The following is a 20685-nucleotide window of genomic DNA, read 5'->3' on the forward strand; positions in this document are numbered from 1 at the left end:
GATAACTTAGCCAAATTTAAATAAGGAATTTTATGTATAAACTTAGTCCCATACTTGTACTCAGGGCAGGGCATTAATATGTTGATGAAAAGGTAAACAATAATTTATGAGGTATGCGTTGCCCAGCAGCGCCCGAAGACCCTTAGACCTGGTGGTGTAATGGGGTTCATTAAACTGTGTGGGATTCGCTGCGAACGGCTGGCGTACAAGGAAGTACAAACACTACAAACTTTGTTAAGTAGGCACCTTCTTGTTAAGACATCAACGAGCGAGGTACTTGCGCCCACTTCGATTATTCTATACACAAGAGAATTCCAACTTTATATTTTGAACAGAAACGCAAAGTAAGAAATTTACTTTGTTAGGTATAATTTGAATACCAAAAAGCAAAACTAAAGAAAAAGAAACAAAAACACGACAGCGAAAACTTTTGAAATCACAATATTATGACTTCAGCTTCTTAACCGATCGGCAGCAAGCACGTATTATTAAATAATAACCAAGATGATTTAAACCTTTTACATTAGGATTCAGATTGGTTGACTGTACTTATTATATAAATTACGATTAAGTTTACCTACACGTGCACATCAGGTTGAAGACAATAATTGCCCTTCAAACACCTACTGATCTTGTCCATCAAACGTTATCCAAGCTAAGCCATTCCAATTTAGATAACCTATTCGAAAAGTTCGATAAATCCCTATTTATACGTGTCAGGAGAAGCTCAGACCGTTTGGCAGGAATAGCGTCTGCCAGACCCATGTCCTGCGACGCGACAAGGGATATTAAAAAGTATCCCGGAGAGAGTCCACTAACATTTTTGCTTAACTCAAATCCACGGCTCAAAGAGCTATTCTAAAAAGTGAAAGAAAAATAAGTTCTCTTTGAAGTAAAGGCGAAGTGAGCAAGGACGGCCCGCGGCGGGTGGCGTGTTCCCGCTGCAACCCCAGAAATATATAAATAAAACAGAAATATTGGTTTAATTCCTGACATTCCATTGCTACATTCAATCTCCATTTAAAGTTTTATTAGTATTTGCACTCTTTGTATATTTTTTAAATTATTAAACAAAGTAAGAGATAGTTCCTGATCCTGTCTATACATCCTACAATGATATAGGCAGGAAAATATGTAAATAAATAATCACCTAATTCTGGTTATTGTACTATGTAATTAGTTACAAAAGCAGTATCTTAACTAATACAAGGAATAGAAAATAATGTTTTACTTTTTCTAGTTTACTATTTGCGAAATATTATTTTTATTTAGATAGATGTATTCTTTAGATAAGTATAAGGATTGCAATGAGTGTAGCAACTAGCAATGAAGTAATCTAAAATGGACGCATATTATTTCTTATTTAGATACTAAAACCGGCCAAGAGCAAGTCGGGTCACGCTTGGTGTAGGGTTCCGTAGTTTCCCGTATTTTTTCCAAAAACTGTTCAACCTATCAAGTTCAAAATAATTTTCCTAGAAAGTCTTTATAAAGTTCTACTTTCGTGATATTTTTCATATTTTTTTTTCTTTTGACAATTAAATATTAACTTATAAAATATTAACTTTTAAAATATTAACAATATCAAAAAATGTTTTTCGTAAACCCCATTTCATTTTTAAATACCTATTCAACAATATATCACATGTCTAGGAGGGGAACCCTAATAAAACATTTTATCCACTTTTTATTTTACCACGTTGTCGGCGTAATTGATAAACATATTATTGGTAACAAATTTCAGCTTTCTAGTGCTAACGGGCACTGAGACTATCAGCGGACGGACGGACGGACGGATGGACGGACAGACATGGCGAAACTATCAGGGTTCTTAATTGACTACGGAACCCTAAAAATGAGCGGAACTCATAATAACCAAAACAGAATAGACTGTGCATGTAGATACAGATATGTGAAGTACGAGGTGGGGATTACAAACAATGAGAATCCACGGCGTGGGAAATTTGTGAAATATCAGGGGACAAGATCTTTGCATATCATTTCAAAGTTGGAACTGCCATATTTCTAATGTAATTCTACGCACCAGGGCGGCACAAAAGTCATACACGGAGCTAATACGAGGTTGTGTGTTCGTTGATAATGATAAAATAGTGATACGGAGGTATCCGAAAACACTTGAAGAAGGCCGCGTCGAGTGAAAGTGAATTGAGGAGGCCGAGGGGGGCGACAGGGGAGCCGGAGGGGCGGCGCGGGGGGGAGGCAAGGTTGCGAACCGGCTGCACCGGCCTCAGGCGTGCCGAACTGTTGAGTAACAGCATCGAGCAATAAGCATTGCGCTGCCTAGCCTAATAGACAATTTGGTGATGTATGCTAATGTTGAATGTTACCATCCTCTTCCATTCAAGCCGAGTGCCATTTTAAAGGTGAAGGCAAGGACAATTCCGATTAGTGACGTCATAGGCTTGCATCATTTATTCTATCCGCTCATTCACATTAGGTTAGACGCTCGTAATGTGCATAGCAAGATTCCACAAACCAAGGAGGATTTTGCTCCCTCGTCAGCACATTGGACAAATAACTCACAGTTGACAGATACATAATACTTCATAAACATAACACTTGAATTAGGGCATTTTCGCGAGAAGAATCACAAAAACAAACATTTTTAAGGTAGGTAAATTTTATGTTTTTTCTACTCAGAATCACGATTCACGAGCCCTTTCGATCTAGGATAAAAAAAAGAGACAAAAAAATAGTCTCAAAATTTTCTATTATTTTGCATACTTTCCACTTAGTAACCGCTGAACAACGTGTTTGAAAAATAGTAACGAAGTGCAAAAATTAAATTTGGGACGTTTTTTTCTACCTAGTAGGATCGAAAGGGCTCATGATTCTGAGTAAGAAAAACATTAAATTTACCTAATTTGAAAAAATAAGTTTTTGAATCTTTTTTCGCGAAAATGCCAATTAACTTAACGCTAACCGATTTTTATATATGGCAAAACCAAAGAGGATCGAGTATTGTAGAGAGTTAAAATAAATGTGCAGTAATCACAGTGCAGTGACTGCCATCTTTCGACACAGGCTTAAAACTTATGAACCTCAGTTTTGACAATTTGGCCCATATTCTAAGCTTGATATGTTCTAAAATGCCAAATATTAATATTACCATATAGCTGAGCGTACCCTAAAGGTGTAATGCCATCTAGGCCACCGTACCTTTTTCTGTATGGTACTGAGGTACGTTTTTTTCTTAGACTTTATCTGTCTATACGGAGTTATATATGTCTTTGGCAAAACATTGATATCACCTTGTTATCCATATTCTAAATCTAAGTAGCTACAGTATTTTTGAATATCCTATTTATCTATCGAGCAAATTTAGCAAAAAAACGGTTATTTTTACATACCCATACATATATTACTACAAGCAATAAATTCAAGTTTTGGCTCTTTTGCTTGCCCAAGTTAAGACCAAAGTATTATTTATACACCGTGTTTCACTTAACACTAAAAACCTGAAAACAGTTTGTTCAGAATCGAGAGTAGAATCGATTGAGCTTTATCTTAATGGGGGTAATATTTTTATTTAAATTTGTATTATTAGTAATTTTTTACGTGCCTTTTCTATTGTACTCGTAAGACAACATTGTGTATATGGCATTGCTAGAGGTTGTTTACCTTTTTCAGTATTTAGGGGTATTAATACTGGCTGGTTACTTGGACGATTATTTTTTTCGCTACGAGTTTGACGTTTTTTGTCAGTTTAATCTTAATGTTTATCATAAGTCATAACAAATTGAACTCGTACCTAATTACAACCTTGTCATTTTGAATATTGGGTTTAAATTTGCTTACTGCGATTACCTGTCCAATTTGAAGTTTACTGTGACAAAGATTTAAAGTGTTTTACAGTGATATCTTAGCTGTCTATTGGTAAACCTTATGTCGTTGCAGTAACGTACACAAATAAATAGTTTTATGGTTTATGGTGGAAGTTAGCAATTATTTTATTGAGTGTAGAGTAAAAGTCAAGTAGAGCTGTACAGAAAATTAAAAATTCGATTTAAAAAAAAGTAACTATCAGATTAAAAGATGAATACTCTAGATGAGTTTAAAAAAATAAAAATCAGTTGGGGTGTCTGAGGTTTTGAGTGTTACCGGAAACACGTTGTATATAACCAACAGTTAGTTAAAATTACCTATACTTTCTTTTCTTCATAATTTGAGTTGAAGTATTTTTCCAAGACGTCTTAAATGTGTTTCCAAAACTGTAGGTGCATTTATTTTAATATGTTTGTTACTATAGACTTTACTCACTAGATTCATTTATTTACGGATTGAAATATGCAACATTAATGTTATAATCCAAATATTTTAACTAAACACGCTGGTATACATTTTCTTTTAAAATATTGTCATCACTTCAATTTGTGGTCCAATTTATGCTACAAACGATATTTTTCTTATTCTACATACATACATACATACAATCACGCCTGTATCCCATAAAGGGGTAGGCAGAGCACATGTAACTACTAAAGCTTCAGTACCACTCTTGGCAAATAAAGGGTTGAAAGAAAACGAAACTTTGACATTGCAGTGACAGGTTGCCAGCCTCTCGCCTACGCCACAATTTAACCCAACCTCGCCCGCCCATGCCCATACCGTTCCCATGCCCGTGTGGTGACGGGTTAAGAATTTCACCACCCCCTTTCTTCCCGTGGGTGTCGTACAAGGCGACTATGGGATATGGGGGTTTTTCTTATTCTATTTATTTTTAACTAACTCCAATAACATACGTACTGGCGATGACGTGGTGGGTATCGCTTAGCGCAACCGTTGTCTTTATATGTCTAGTCTAGTCTTAGATGTCATACATAGCTGGTCTACGCAATTCGATACCTCCGTAACAGTCTGTTACCTACATAAATGCCACTTCGATCCTTGACTCATAGTTTCAACACCACTTGAGTGTAAGCAGAATTCCTGAATGGTAATGACGTGTTACAATAAACCTCATGGTGACGTCATGCTCGTAAAGACCGCTTACAAAAACGGTCGCAATAACGAAATAGATATGACGTCACGTGGATTTGCCGAACCAAAATTAATGAGTAAAGTAATTTGGTAAAATTGTTTCGTTAAAAGTTATCTTGGTGTTCATCGATGAGTAACTTTCTTTGAACAGTGTTTTACAGTTGCCTTCTTACTGTTTTAATTTTATGAGTTTTCCTAAGTTTTTTTTTCTAATTGCAATGTTTTACTTTAAACCCAGTGGCATCGACTGGAAACTGTCAAAAAGTTTATAGTATTTTATGCAACTGGTGGTTAAAAGAGGTCAAAAAAGGTGAGTGGCGTGGGTAACAATTTGAGGCGAAACCGAAAATTGTTAATAAAGACGCCACGAGCATTTTTTGACTCAGTTAAACACCGTTGCATACAATACTTTTTCTACGACCAAGCACTTATTTTGAAAGAAAATTATAAATCAACGAATACCTACTTTCAGTCATCTTAGTTATCTAGTGGACCGCCTACCATTTTGAATATGCAGTTTGAGTGCAAACATGAAAATAAAACTGTCTATGGTATGGTTCTTTGAAGCCTGGCCACTAAGACGAATCGAGCCATTTGAATGCGATTCGACGCGTCGCCAATGAACGCAGCAGAAAACGAAGGAGTCTCGACTCTGCGAATTGGTTTGTTAAGTTGGTAGCAATGTATTTACTGAACTGTAACAGCTATATCGTGCTACTTCTACTAAATGTTTTCAGGGTATAGACTAGATAGACTTGTCCTGACATCTTTTATGTAGGGTTTTTAAGTTCTATGCACGACCTTGTAACTCACGAATTCATACGACGCGACGTTCCAAATGTGTAGGTACTGTAATTTTATCAATGCTAAAGGACGGAGAGGGTGGGCTATTTTCCTTAAAATATGACAGTCTTACGTGATCGTGAGGTCATATTAGCCAAATAGCGAAGGTACCCGTTCCGAGTTCAGATAAAAACAACATATTTCATAATTGGACGAATAAAAAGATACTTATTGGATAACGGAATCGTTTACTCCAGCAACTCGATCAGGCGCACTCGTAATGCTGGCTGGTAGTTGGAGCGATCAAATATTGTTTACGCTCCACTTGCGTGTGTCCGCCTGTACTCGGAGTTTGCCGATCTGATAAATTTGTTACGTGTATCTCAATACTTTTACGTATATATTTGAGTAAATCATCGTTAGGAAGTGAGCATAGATTCATAAAGCTAACAACATTTATTAAAGAAATAATGTTAACAAAAATATTTATTTGACTGTGTAATTGAAGCCTACACAATTTCCAATTTGATATTTATCAAGTTACAAATTAATATCGGTTTTATATTTGAAACTATTTTTAACTAGCCTCGTGCACCATTTCATGGTTCAGTTGGTGTTTTTATTTATTGAAAAGAATAAATTACACCACGTTCAATTATACGAAATTTAGTTATCATTTTGAAAAGGACGCGACGAGCTGTTAGAATAAACTGCAAAGTGTGGACTTAATGTATAGTGGTTATCTTAGTATTTCAAGTGGATAAAGTGACAATCATACTTTATAATTAAGGATCTTTATGCCAGACAACTTTTGTAAGTAACTAGTAAGTAAATAAATAAATAAATATTATAGGACATTCTTACACAGATTGACTGAGGCCCACGGTAAGCTCAAGGAGGCTTGTGTTGTGGGTACTCAGACAACGATATATATAATATATAAATACTTATATACATAGAAAACATCCATGACTCAGGAACCAATATCTGTGCTCATCACACAAATAAATGCCCTTACCGGGATTCGAACCCGGGACCGCGGCGCAGCAGGCAGGGTCACTACCGACCGACTAAGTTTAGTCTTAATTTTTCTTCGAGGTTAAAATATTTGTCATTTAAGAATGCCGGTGTAGTGTAGTCGAATGGCAATCGTCGACGCCAGACTCCGACAGAAATGTAGTCTGGCTCTGTCGCGCCAATACACAAGAGCGCTATAGAGATAGATAGCTACGAAACAGATATTATCGTGAGCGTTTGTACATTTGGGTACGTGCCCTGCTGCAGGCGAGGCGAGGCGGCGTGCAGCGGCACGTTGTTCGCTGGCGTCTGTAAGGCATAATATTTGAAAGTATTCGGATATGGTCGTTCTCAGTTTCTCACTCGCCGCCCGTGGCGTGCTGAAGGACCGCTCCTGTACATTTTCTAACAGCATCAATGCCTTTGCCACGTGCCGTCGCACGCTTCAGCGAACCGACACTCACCATTGGTTGATTTAATGACGCAATCCATACCCTTTAAGCCCTTAATTTAGTGTGGTTGAATTGATTTATTTATTGACATTTCAATGGACGCAATATTTAAATAACAAGTTTATAGTATGATAAATCTAACAAACATTTTGGGTTAAAACTGTTAAAAGACCAGACGGCAAAACAACACAGTTAATGATTCTATTCACGTACAAATGTTTCGGCTCTGTTAAACTTGTTTGAGAAGGCTTTCAACCACTTTGTACCGAGTATGTAATCAATTTTGACAATAATTGTAGAACATTGCTATTGTTGAATTGGTTCAAGTTTTGTGTATAAGGTTTTTATTATGTCCCTATTTACCATGTAGGTAACTTATAATATCTCTGGGTCCGGGGTAAAAAAAAGTTGTATTGTGACTAATAAAATGAAACGGCTACGAGTGTTTTAGAGATTCTTTCCATAAATATATTTAATATAAAAAATACTAAAATTCGTAAGAAAATAGGTACAATAGTAACTGTTTTTTTTTTCATTTCAACGATATGATTAAAATTGATACTTAGTGCGTCACACAAACCCGATAAGTATGCCAATATGATAATCCCAGAATGATGGATAAAATAGTACATATATAAAGTAGGGACAGGGACAACATAAAACTATTAGTTTTAGCATAGGTACTATACCTTTTGTACATGTACACCCGACCTAACAGCATAGTGGGCCCACAGCGTAAATAAACAATTTCATAAATTCTAGCCCTTACCTACCGCGAGCGCCCCACTAATGAATTTGAAGCCCAAACTTCCAAAGCTCAGTTTAGCTTGCATTTTAGCCACTTAATCCCACGTATAAATTTACTCTTATGCTCCGAACTGTCTAACTTTGGCTTTAAAAGTTTAGTTGTCCCGCAATCAAAGGGTTAATTGCCTAGTGTTAGTTTTGTCTTTAGGACATGGGGCGAATTAAAGGGTCTGTACGGTTGAAATAAGCTGATTTCAGATTAAAGCAACCTTTTGGTACAATCAACAATAAATAATGGCAGTAATTAGTCAATCGGTGAGGCCAGGGGATTGGAAAGTGGAATTACATAAGTAGTACAGTCACTGTTACAAATATGTAATGGTATGATCGTCAATCAACAAAATCGTACCAAGCTAAGTTTGCAGTGATTTTTACCTCCCGTTTTACAGCAGTTCTCAAAATTTTTTTTACAAAAGTTAAGGAAAAAGTTAAATCACTTGTTTTTATTCCTATTTTGTTACCAAGATTTCGTCACTACTTTGAAAAAATCTCGTATCTCATGCTTCTCCTCAAAGTTAAAACGCGGTAAGTCTATATGCATTCTATATATACTTACAAAAATTTTCTTTTCATTGACAGAAGAAATACAAGTTTTTTTCAAAGTAGTGACGATTTGTATTATTTTTATTTTTGTAAGTTTTATTTCGTCATTAAGGTTCTCTAGTATCTATTTAAGTATATTCTCTTAATTATAACAATTGTCCTGTGTATATCTTACGAAAGTCGTCTTATATTATTTTTACTAAATGTTGGTAACAAAATAGGATCAACTAAAATTTGCTGTTGTGGCTACATACAAACTTTTTGGGAACTGCTCTTTAACGATGTTATAGACAGACCTTCAAACCCATAAGTGTCGCTGAAAACGACACATATGTCCTTAAAATTCATTAGGAATATCGTGTTAAACGCGGCATTGATCAACTAACACGTTTAATTTGATTTCATATCCGAAACTAATTGTAATCGACCCCGCGTATTGGTTTATATGCCCTTGTAACTGGATTATTGGCAGGGTGCAAAGTGGGTGGAGGGGGTAGCTAAAACGATCACAGCGCTTACTACGGCCAAAATTGACATCTTAGTCGCTGACTTACGCTGTCAAAACCATATTGCAGTAAACATTTTCATATCGTTTTTGAGATAAATTTAATATGGGCCTAGTAAAATTTGTTATGGTGAATTGTATAACTTCAAGAAAAATATCGACTAAATTTTAGCTATTTCCAGCTATTTCCAAGACCGTGGTGGAAAGGAAACCACCGTTTAAGTGAATAGTTGCCGTAAGAAGAAAAGTGTCGTCCAACCTCTGAAGTTTTACTTAAAAGTGCGTAATCTTTTGATACAAGTATTGAATTGAATTTACGGTGAATTTATAGTGCAAATGTTATTGGAGTTATAAAAGCCGACGTGGAAGCCAATCCCAGTTATGTTCCAAAATCATTTTATTTGTTTCCTTAAGTGTGCAGACAGTGTGCTCCTGTGTACAAATCGAAACGGATTGACGAAAATGCGTAAATATCGAGGTTTCAATTGGACGAAGGAGTACGAGAACAATAAAAGCAGAAGTAGTCCATCCGCTGAAGGCTTATCACATTTTAAATAAAATTCCTGAAAACTTATTTCATCGCATTGATGATTACATATTTGATGTGATATCTGTTAAACCTCCAATATTTTCAAGTAAATGAAACAAGTTTTTGTAATGTATACTATACCTTATTAAAAGTTATAATAGCTAGTTTGTTTTTATTTTACAATAAACTCTGTACCATGTAAATGATATTTATAATACCTATAGTTAGCCTATGAAAATGACATAGCATAGCAGTGAACTGATCAACAATTTCAAAAGCCAATGATTTATTAATACTTTATTGCACATAGGTACAAATGGTGGAAAAAAGTCTTCAATCTCTAGAAAATGCCCAGCTAGCACCAATTTCTTGTCTTTATTCATTGTCTTAGGTTGGAAAATGATTTCGTGAGCGATGACACGAAACCCCGTTTTAGTCACCAGTTTGTTAATTTCTCACTGAAAACAACAATTTTAATGTTATTGGCGATAATGTTGTAACCACCATCGTCCAAAATTGTCTAATATAGTAAAATAACACAAGATTTCATTAATTTTTTCACAATGTTTACTTACTTCTCGCTTGAGAGCGGCGACAATATTGTCCATAATGGTCACCTGTCACGTGGCGTGTCGTCGCGCACGGTCCCAATACACCCAGTCATTAGAATTTAATATTTGTTTTCATTCATAAAACTTGGGAGATAAAAGATGGATAATCATAATTATTCATCGTTATGAAGAGTTATGAACAAAGTATCATATAATTGGACATTACTACGAGTAAATAGTTTTATTTGGCGGGTTTTCTATCCCATAGACCAATATTTTAGACCTTAGCTCTCACCAAATAGCTCAATTCATTCTTACAACCCTCATCTTAAAAAGTCTGAACCTGACGGATGACGGAAGGTGGCGGAAGACAGCATCCTAACATTTCTTTTAGTGTCAAAATGAGCGTCCACGTGTAGACTCTAAGGCTCCCGAAAGTCAGGAATACAATGATATTTTCGGGACAATGGTTCCGTGATGAAAAAAACTTGTACTGTGCACACAATATCTTTTTTTGCGAACAATTCATATTATCACAGAAAAACACTCCTTAATTTTAGCTTCAAATCGGAAATGTAGAAATTTTTATTCATCACTGTATCAGATAATTACAGCTCTAAACTTGTTAGCAATTTGAAGTAGTGTGTACATAACTCAATAAACGAAACGCCGGAATACGCTGAATACACCAATTAGCCAGCATCGAAATAAGATTTCGTCGGATCGCATTCATATTTTCCACCTAAAAGTGGCTGATTCAAACAGATTTAGTAAAAACTTCACTTCAGTCCATAGTTCCAGACCTAGCCAACGTCGCAATAGCTTAGGTTTTGATCGTTTTTGTACTTATTGTCGTTATTGTCACTTCGGCTAGGCTAGGCCTGCCGGAGAGATATAACCAACTATCCATACTATAAAATCTGTATGATCGACTACAACGTGCCAACTCCTGCATTTATAATCTGCCACAATGCAAAAAAAAAGAAATAAGAGGAAGCAACACAGTTCCGGAGATAGCTCCCGCTAAAATGCTTTTTGTTGTGTTTTTATGAGTTTTAGATAGCGTCAGCAGTTCAGTTTTATTATTTTAACAGTGTTAAAGTATATTACATTAAAGTAGGTACATATGTATAATGTCGTAGTTCGTCTTTCCTCTTAAGTTGTATGGTACAATAATTTCCAAGTACATAGTCCCTACCAGTGGCGGCTGGTGAAAATTTCTGCTAGGCAACACTGAGTAAAAACAAAACTTTCCTTTTCTTTAGGTACTTAACTAGTAATCAATTTTAGGCAAGCCTTTGGGAATCAGCTTGTATGGATCAGCCGCTGCTGGTCCCTACACACACTGTACCATAGAAGTCGACAGTGAAATAGAATGAGCGAGATATGGGTACAATTGTGGCGTGGACGATGGGATGGGATAGCCTGTCACTACAATCTCATGCACGATTTCCTTTTCTTTCATCCCCTTAAATTCCTAAGAGGCTCCGTAGCCGTATGGCATTTCTGCGACGCGAAATGCCGCAGAGATGCTGTCTGGCTCTGTCGCGCCAATCCGCAAGAACCATAGAGATAGATTGCATTTCTGCGGCATTTGGCGGCTACGGGCCACTGGCCTGTAAGAAACTTGAGCAGTATCATGTGTTCTGCTTACCCCTTTTCGGAATACAGACAACCCCTTTTTAACGGTCTAATAAATAACCTAACTATAAAATTACAATTTTGAAAAACCCCCGACACTCCCGACTAATTCAACTTTCAAACAAACAAAAAAAAAATCTAAATCGGTTCATCCGTTCGGGAGCTACGATGCCACATACAGACTCACACAGAGACAAACAGGCTGACAAACACGTCAAAATTATAACACCCCGTCGTTTTGGCGTCGGGGGTTAAAAATACTCGATGCAAAAATAAATAGAATATTACCTCAGGATGTTAACACTCGTCGACGCATATTTAAGAGTAGAAAATAATCTATTAGCAAAACGTGACCTAAATAGTGGGCACCACAGTACAATACGTCGGCCGTGAGAGCGTTTCGTAACCCTCACAATGCTGGCAATTTGAATCTGCCTTAGACACGCGTGTACTTACATACTTTACATGTTACGGACTGCTTTTGTTGTATAATGTGTGTTTTAACAATTAGCGTCGTAGTTTTTTTCCTAATGGAACGTAGTGTAGTAATATTATCACTATTATCAGTGAACTTATACAATTTGCACCGTGTATTTTTACGACTACTAGTTAAATTCCATACTAATCCATACTAATATTATAAATGGGAAAGTGTGTGTGTCTGTTTGTTTGTCCGTCTTTCACGGCAAAACGGAGCTACAAATCGACGTGATTTTTTAGGTGGAGATAGTTGAAGAGATGGATAGTGACATAGGCTACTTTTTGTCTCTTTTTAACGCGAGCGAAGTCGCGGGCAAAAGCTAGTAATATTATAAATGGGAAATTGTGCGTCTGTTTGTTTGTCCGTCTTTCACGGCAAAACGGAGTGACGAATTGTCGTTATTTTTTGAAGTGGAGATAAGATAAGTAGTTGAGGGGATGGAGAGTTTTTGTCTCTTTCTACTCCCCCATTCCCTAACATGGGGGGTGGAAGTTTGTTTGTATAGAACATTCCGCAATTTTGGAATTTAACGAACGCGTGCGAAGCCGCGGGCAAAAGCTAGTAGGAGGATAAAGTGGAATTTTGAGCATTGAAAGAGTTGAAACTAGAGATTCACCGATTATTCGGTTACTATTCGGTATCCGGCCTATTCGGCCCTTATTTTAATATTCGGCTGGATACCGGATAGTGACGTACTATCCGGCCGGATACCGGATGTGCTATTTTTTATTGAATGATTTTGGGGTAAACAAATTAAATGTAAAAAAAACAGTTTACGGTTATAATACTTATATGTACAAATAACGCTTCTAAAATAATTTGAGAAAAACATTAAAATTAAACATTCATAATAAGAAGAAAAAAATGCAAGCACATTTAGGCCACTTGCACCAACGAAAATGGAGGGCTAACCCGAGGGTTAACCCACCATTTTATATGGAATTTGACAGATGACAGCCCACTAACGCTGAGTTAAGTAGTTGGTGCAAGTGAGCCTTAGTCACCAAAGCAAAAACTTTTTACTTAATACTTAGCTTTCCAAAATTTCCTTTTCATTACATGTCAGAATAATGAATTTAGAGGGCCGACCACTGGAAAGCTTTACGCAGCATAAAGTGTTTTGTGCGTCGTGTTTACGGCATGGCATGCACACATTTTGCCTCGTAATGCCGACAACAGACACCCCGTCAGTGTGACTTAGGCTTTCGTATGATTGGTCTTTAGAACGCGCGGTACAAATTACTCGAGTCGGGACGAGTAAATTTCGTTTGTAAACGTTAGATATACATATTTCGTTTTTGAATTTGTTTAGATACTTAAGCTTGGAGTCAAAAATGTAGTACCGCTTGGTCTCAAAGTCCCATACAAAAGTAGGCGTGTTCTGAAACGGATAGGTAATAAATAAGGGCGAGTTAGCAACTCTCGGTTTAATAACCTAACCACAAAATTAAAATTTTGAAAAAAAAAACCCGACCGCGGCATATTGGACCGATTTTTATGAAACATGGCTAAGAACACTCGCGACTAACTCAGCTTTCAAATAAATAAAAAAACTAAATCGAAATCGGTTCATCCGTTCGGGAGCTACGATGCCACAGACAGACACATACACAGACAGACAGACAGACAGACACGTCAAACTTATAACACCCCGTCGTTTTTGCGTCGGGGGTTAAAAATTAGGATATTTTTTTATTTAATTTATTAAAGTACTAAATCTTAAGTTATGCGCAGAGTTTCGTGTTACTTAACTGCTAAGCCAGAAATGGCTTGTTTACAGCTAAAAAATGAGACAAAATAAGATTATGAGTGAAGTGATCCTGAGTGCGAAGACTGGTCAATCGTTAGCTCTGTTAGGCGAAGACTACGAAACTTTTTGTTGTTCTAAATAATACGGAAGAGCGATATAGAGAGTTTCGTATCACTCGTCACGTTGTGTTATCGATTGACCACTGCCTACGAGCAAAGACATAATGTAACTCTCGACGGATAAGGTCTTAGAAAAAAAACCGGCCAAGAGCATGTCGGGCCACGCTCAGTGTAGGGTTCCGTAGTTTTCCGTATTTTTCTCAAAAATTACTGAACCTATCAAGTTCAAAACAATTTTCCTAGAAAGTATTTATATAGTTCTATTTTTGTGATTTATTTCATATTTTTTAAACATATGGTTCAAAAGTTAGACGGGGGGACACACTTTTTTTTCCTTTAGGAGCGATTATTTCCGAAAATATTAATATTATTAAAAACCGATTTTAGTAAACCCTTATTTATTTTTAAATACCTATCCTTGACGACCGGTCTGGCGCAGTCGGTAGTGACCCTGCCTGCTGCGCCGCGGTCCCGGGTTCGAATCCCGGTAAGGGCATTTATTTGTGTGATGAGCACAGATATTTGTTCCTGAGTCATGGATGTTTTCTATGTATATAAGTATTTATATATTATATATATCGTTGTCTGAGTACCCACAACACAAGCCTTCTTGAGCTTACCGTGGGCCTCAGTCAATCTGTGTAAGAATGTCCTATAATATTTATTTATTTATTTATCATTTATTATTTATCCAACAATATATCACACGTTGGGGTTGGAATGAAAAAAAAAATCAGTCCCCATTTTACTTGGAGGGGGGGGGGGGGGGGGTACCATAACAAAACATTTTAATCCACTTTTTATTTTACCACTTTGTCGGCGTGATTGATATACATATTGGCACCAAATTTCAGCTTTCTAGTGCTAACGGTCACTGAGATTATCCGCGGACGGACGGACGGACGGACGGACGGACGGACGGACGGACGGACGGACGGACGGACGGACGGACGGACGGACGTACGGACAGACGGACAGACGGACAGACGGACAGACAGACTTGGCGAAGCTATAAGGGTTCCTAGTTGACTACGGAACCATAAAAACGTACCTCAAAGCCATAGAGAAAAAAACCTGCCAAGAGCGTGTCGGGCCACGCTCAGTGTAGGGTTCCGTAGTTTTCCGTATTTTTCTCGAAAACTACTGAACCTATCAAGTTCAAAACAATTTTCCTAAAAATTGTTTATAAAGTTCTACTTTAGTGATTTTTTTCATATTTTTGAAACATATGGTTCAAAAGTTAGAGGGGGGGGGACACTTTTTCTTCCTTTAGCAGCGATTATTTCCGAAAATATTAATATTATCAAAAAACAATTTTAGAAAACCCGTATTCATTTTTAAATACCTATCCAACAATGTATCACACGTTGGGGTTGGAATGAAAAACAAAATGAGTCCCCACTTTACATGTAGGGGGGGTACCCTAACAAAGCATTTTTTTCCACTTTTTATTTTACCACTTTGTCGGCGTGATTGATGTACATATTGGTACCAAATTTCAGCTTTCTAGTGCTAACGGTCACTGAGATTATCCGCGGACGGACGGACGTACGGACGGACGTACGGACGGACGTACGGACGGACGTACGGACGGACGGACGGACGGACAGACAGACATGGCGAAACTATAAGGGTTCCTACTTGACTACGGAACCCTAAAAAGTACAGTGGCCTAGATGGCGTTACACCTTTGGGGAACGCTCGGCTAGATGGCGCTAATATTAATATTTGACATTTTAACACAGATCAAGCTAACATTATGGGCCAAACTGTCAAAACGACGTTCGAAGGTTTTAAGCTTGTGTCGAGAGATGGCAGTCTATGCACTGTGATTACACATTTTACTTTGACAGTAACTCTCTATAATACTCGATCCTCTTTGCTACGAGTGAGCCCTCTCGGAGAAGACAAATCCTATATATGTCGCAGTAAGATAGATAAAACCGTTATATAGTTATAACCCTAGGAATATAATTATACGTCGTAACATAGTTAAACGAAAGCGATTAATTGCTATCTTACTAGGAATATAACTATAATACGTTACTAGTTTAGTCATATAGTTTTATGACTGGATTCAGTCTAGTGAAATGATTGTAGGTAGGAGTGCGACGGTGCGGCAGAGGTATAGTTATAACCCTAGGGATATAATTATATGCCGTAACATAGCTAAACAAAAGCGATTCATAACCATCTTACTAGGAATATAATTATAATACGGTAGGTACTAGTTTAGTTATATAATTATATCACTGGATTAAACTTAATCTAGGGATATAATTATAATACGTCTCTAAGTGGGACTGGAACCGGAAGTCCCGGTTCTTTATAGTTCTATACCAAAAAAATCAAAAGGAACCCTTATGTCGCGACTCTGTCCATCCGTCTGGGTGTTTAGAGAGAATAAGCACATTGAATTGGAAATAATTAACAAATTCTTGCCCTAAACAATTCTCCACTGTGGTTTGTTTGTTTAACGCATATAATTATATCCCTAGGGTTATAACTATACCTCCGCCGCACCGCCACACTCCTGTCTACAATCATTTCACTAAACTGAATCCAGTCAAATAATTATTTGACTAAACTAGTAACGTATTATAGTTATATTCCTAGTAAGATAGCAATAAATTGATTTCGTTTAACTATGTTACGACATATAATTATATCCCTAGGGTTATAACTATATAACGGCTTTATCTATCTTACTGCGACATATCCATATACAATCGATTGGCCCGTAACGCCCTTAGGAACGCGTACGCATGCCGGCGCTGTAGAAATTGTTCGGCGGGCCGTGTCGCACGCTGCGGCGACGCCGCTTTCTCGGCGCGAGCGCGCGCGCAGCATCCCAACGCGGTGTGACGCAGACGCACGTCATGATACGTTTCACCGGCTAACCGGCAATATGCGGCGCGCAAACTATGCGCTTTACTGGTTTCCAATTTACAAAATTAAAATTTTGAAAAAACCCCCAACCGCGACATAGTACCCCGATTTTCATGAAACATGGCTAAGAACACTCCCGACTAACTCAGCTTTCAAATAAGAAAAACTAAATCTAAATCGGTTCATCCGTTCGGGAGCTACGATGCCACAGACAGACACACACACACAGACAGACAGACAAACAGACAGACAGACAGACAAACAGACAGACAGACAGACAGACAGACACGTCAAACTTATAACACCCCGTCGTTTTTGCGTCGGGGGTTAAAAATGCCGCCATTCTAAATTCTTACCTACATTAACAGTCGGACCGCACGCGAGCATTGAATTATATTGCGCCGCGTGAAGGTCGTCACCACTGAATGGGACGCGAACTCGCGGCAGCCGGCATGTACTTGTAAAGCAGCGACAGAATCGCGGAGTGAGCCGCCCCTGGTTTCATCGAGCCAACTGGCAATATGCGGCGCGCAAACTATGCGTTACTGGTTTCCAATTTACAGAATAGTGTAAAGTATGTCCATTTAAATATTTCAAATCAATTTAACTATCCAAAGGTTCTCTCTCTCATCTAAAACGTTTAAAAACGTGAAAAGTCACCGTATAAAGGCAGACTTGGCATTTTTAACAACTTGAAGTAGTAAAATACGTTTAAAAATACATTTCAAATCTCGGATCCACATTCAAAAGTAAATTTACCGAGATGAGTAAGTGCATCTGCAGTTCTGCATATTATTTATCCTGTTTCTCTAAACCCACAATCTACGAAGCCACTTCAGCTGAGACCGACCAACCACTGCTTTAACAAATTAGTTTCAGATTCAGACGAAGATAACTGAATATTAATTTATCTTCTCCGAATGCTCTAACTTCGTCTACAAAGTGTCAGCTCCGAAAATCATTTCCAATTAATTTACTTCTTTTGTTGCTCTTGTTCGTGAATATCGATTAAATAATAAGGTTGTTGTAAAGCAGTATTTGCTTCTAAATTATACAAATATACACAATTTTTATATTAAAGGAAAAAATGGAAAAAATTTACGCTTCCGGCGGGACTTGAACCCGCATCATTTGCAATCCGTGCAAGGCTCTTAACCAATTAAGCTACGGAAGCCACGCCGGATATCGCAAATCTTTCCATGCCTTTCCTTATGTACACACGTCTTGGGGTGACGTCTAGCGCCATCTACCGACAGACTATTACATCTTTCATCTTTTTTTTCCTTTAATATAAAAATGTTTAGAATCGTTAGCAGACGTTTCTGCTTGTTAAAAATACACAATTTGTCATTGTGAACCAGCGGTTCCTAACAATCCTAACTTATTCAGTACTGAGACACATACAGTTAGACAAACATGGGAGTTTGAAATTAAGTACTGCTTCCCCTTATAGGTTTTTGCCATTAATCCTTAGGTGTTGTAGACTTACCTGTTCGGTATGCCGCCCATAACTTTGCCGGAGCAAACGCCGGTTAAAATGTGACGTCAGCCAGACGACCCGTACGCTCGTTAGCCACCATCCTGGTCAGATAAAAATATAAATGCTGCATGTTGGAGAATCAAGATAAATTATGTTGATAATGTACTGTCATCGTGAACTGGTTTTTGATCTAAGTCGTCAAACAAGCCTGAATGCATACTTTTACCGTGTTTGCTACGCGATACTAAACTACATAGTCAATAGGTATAATGAGCCTGTTCTACTACGCAATAAAAGAAAACTGGCTACACCTGATTTGAACAAAGCATCGTAATAAAGTTATGAATCGCATCAAAAAACACTGAGCAATCTTGGGTTAGGGACACGTTTAGTCGCAGACGCAATCGATTAAAAAAACCTATTCCTACCTTATACAATATCGAACAAAATTTTAAATTTAGTTTTTTTTAATTTATTTATTAACATAAGAGGTACAATTATAACAAAAACATTATGTCCCACAAAACGGTTTTCACAGTTTGACTGTGGGATCAGAGTCTCTTCGCTAAGAAAACTAAAATAACATTTAGATAGTATTAATTAAAAACTTAAACAGACTTCTTTTGAATTTGGCTCTATTGGCTTCCGTCCTGATATCTGCAGGTAGGTAACTCACTCTTTGGTATAGGTAGTATTCTAATTATTTATTTAGTATTTACAAAAAAATATCGTTGGGATTGTTTTTACTTTTAGTAAAGTTTTAGTAGTTGGGAAACTGTTCATCTTATAAAATGTCTTATTATTGTCTTGTAGACAATGCGAGTATCTTAAATAAATAACAACTTGTGCAACAAAACAGCTGACAAATTAGGCAGGAGCAGTCAACAGCGGAAATAGAAAAGTAAACGATGTGTTCTAAATTACCTTGTGTTCAGGTCTTTATCGGTAAAAGAAAGTGCGTGTGCAGATAATTCCTTCACACCTCGCTCACTTGGATAACTACCCTTTGTTAGACTGCTTCAGATATTTTTAGAACAGGTGTAATGAATCAGGTATTTTGTTGGGCGTGAAAGGAGTTTGCAAGGAAACTTACCTACACATTTTTATGCTTTTCTCCCCATCCGAAGCCTGGGTGGTTCGATAGTAAGATCATATACACAACACAATCACGTGACAATCCATACTAATATAATATTATAAATGGGAAAGTGTGTGTCTGTTTGTTTGTCCGTCTTTTACGGCAAAACGGAGTGTGAGATAGTTGAAAGGATGGAGCGTGACATAAGCTGCTTTTTGTCTCTTTCTAACGCGAGCGAAGCCGCGGGCAAAAGCTAGTGATAAAATATAACTGTAACCCTATACTGTAAAATTGTTGTAGCTACATTTGGATCACAAAAGTAATAAGAAAGAGATGCCCATAGGGATAAATAAATAAGAATACTTATTAATGAATTACTTCCAACTATTTCACAAATTTTATTTTAACTATGGAATGTAGGAGTACCTCTAATGTTCATAATTTTAACATTTTTTAACTACTATGACACTGACATGACAGTGAATGACTTTAGTAGCATAGATAATAGATAATAATTGTAATCTTAGCCGTCATAATATGGATAAACCTTCTTGCGTGTCTTTTAACCCATCCTGAAACAATGGTGTTCCAGCTATTTGGGCGGCGTGTGCGGAGGCGAAACCAACACGTAGAGCCCTTAAGATACTTTAATGATATGAATTTCCTAATTGTATGCGTTATTATATTCTATTAAATAACAGTAGAGACTATTTTAACCATAACTTAATGTCCTACTTAAAAATGTAATTTTAAAATTCATATAAATATTTGTGTATACTACAATACTAGCTTCAAATTCGAAAATTGCGGAATGGTCCATTCAAACTTCCACCCACCCTTTAAGGGAAGTCGAGGGTTAGAAAGAGACAAAAGCAGCCTATGTCACTCTCCATCCCCACAACTATCTCCAGTTAAAAAATCACGTCAATTCGTTGCCCCGTTTTGCCGTGAAAGACGGACGAACAAACAGACACACACACTTTCCCATTTATAATTTTAGCAAGGAAGTATGGATTTATTATTCATTAATTTTTAGTTGATTTATGCTATACGAGTTAT

At 37.2% G+C, this 20685-nt stretch overlaps 1 protein-coding gene across 1 annotated transcript in view; it reads left to right on the plus strand.

Moving 5' to 3' along the window:
- LOC125240938 (mucin-5AC) overlaps positions 1-20685 on the plus strand; it is a 77145-nt gene that overhangs the window by 23650 nt on the left and 32810 nt on the right. The window lies entirely within an intron of this gene.

Source organism: Leguminivora glycinivorella, chromosome Z (genome assembly GCF_023078275.1).
Source record: "Leguminivora glycinivorella isolate SPB_JAAS2020 chromosome Z, LegGlyc_1.1, whole genome shotgun sequence".
Taxonomy (NCBI): Eukaryota; Metazoa; Arthropoda; class Insecta; order Lepidoptera; family Tortricidae; genus Leguminivora; species Leguminivora glycinivorella.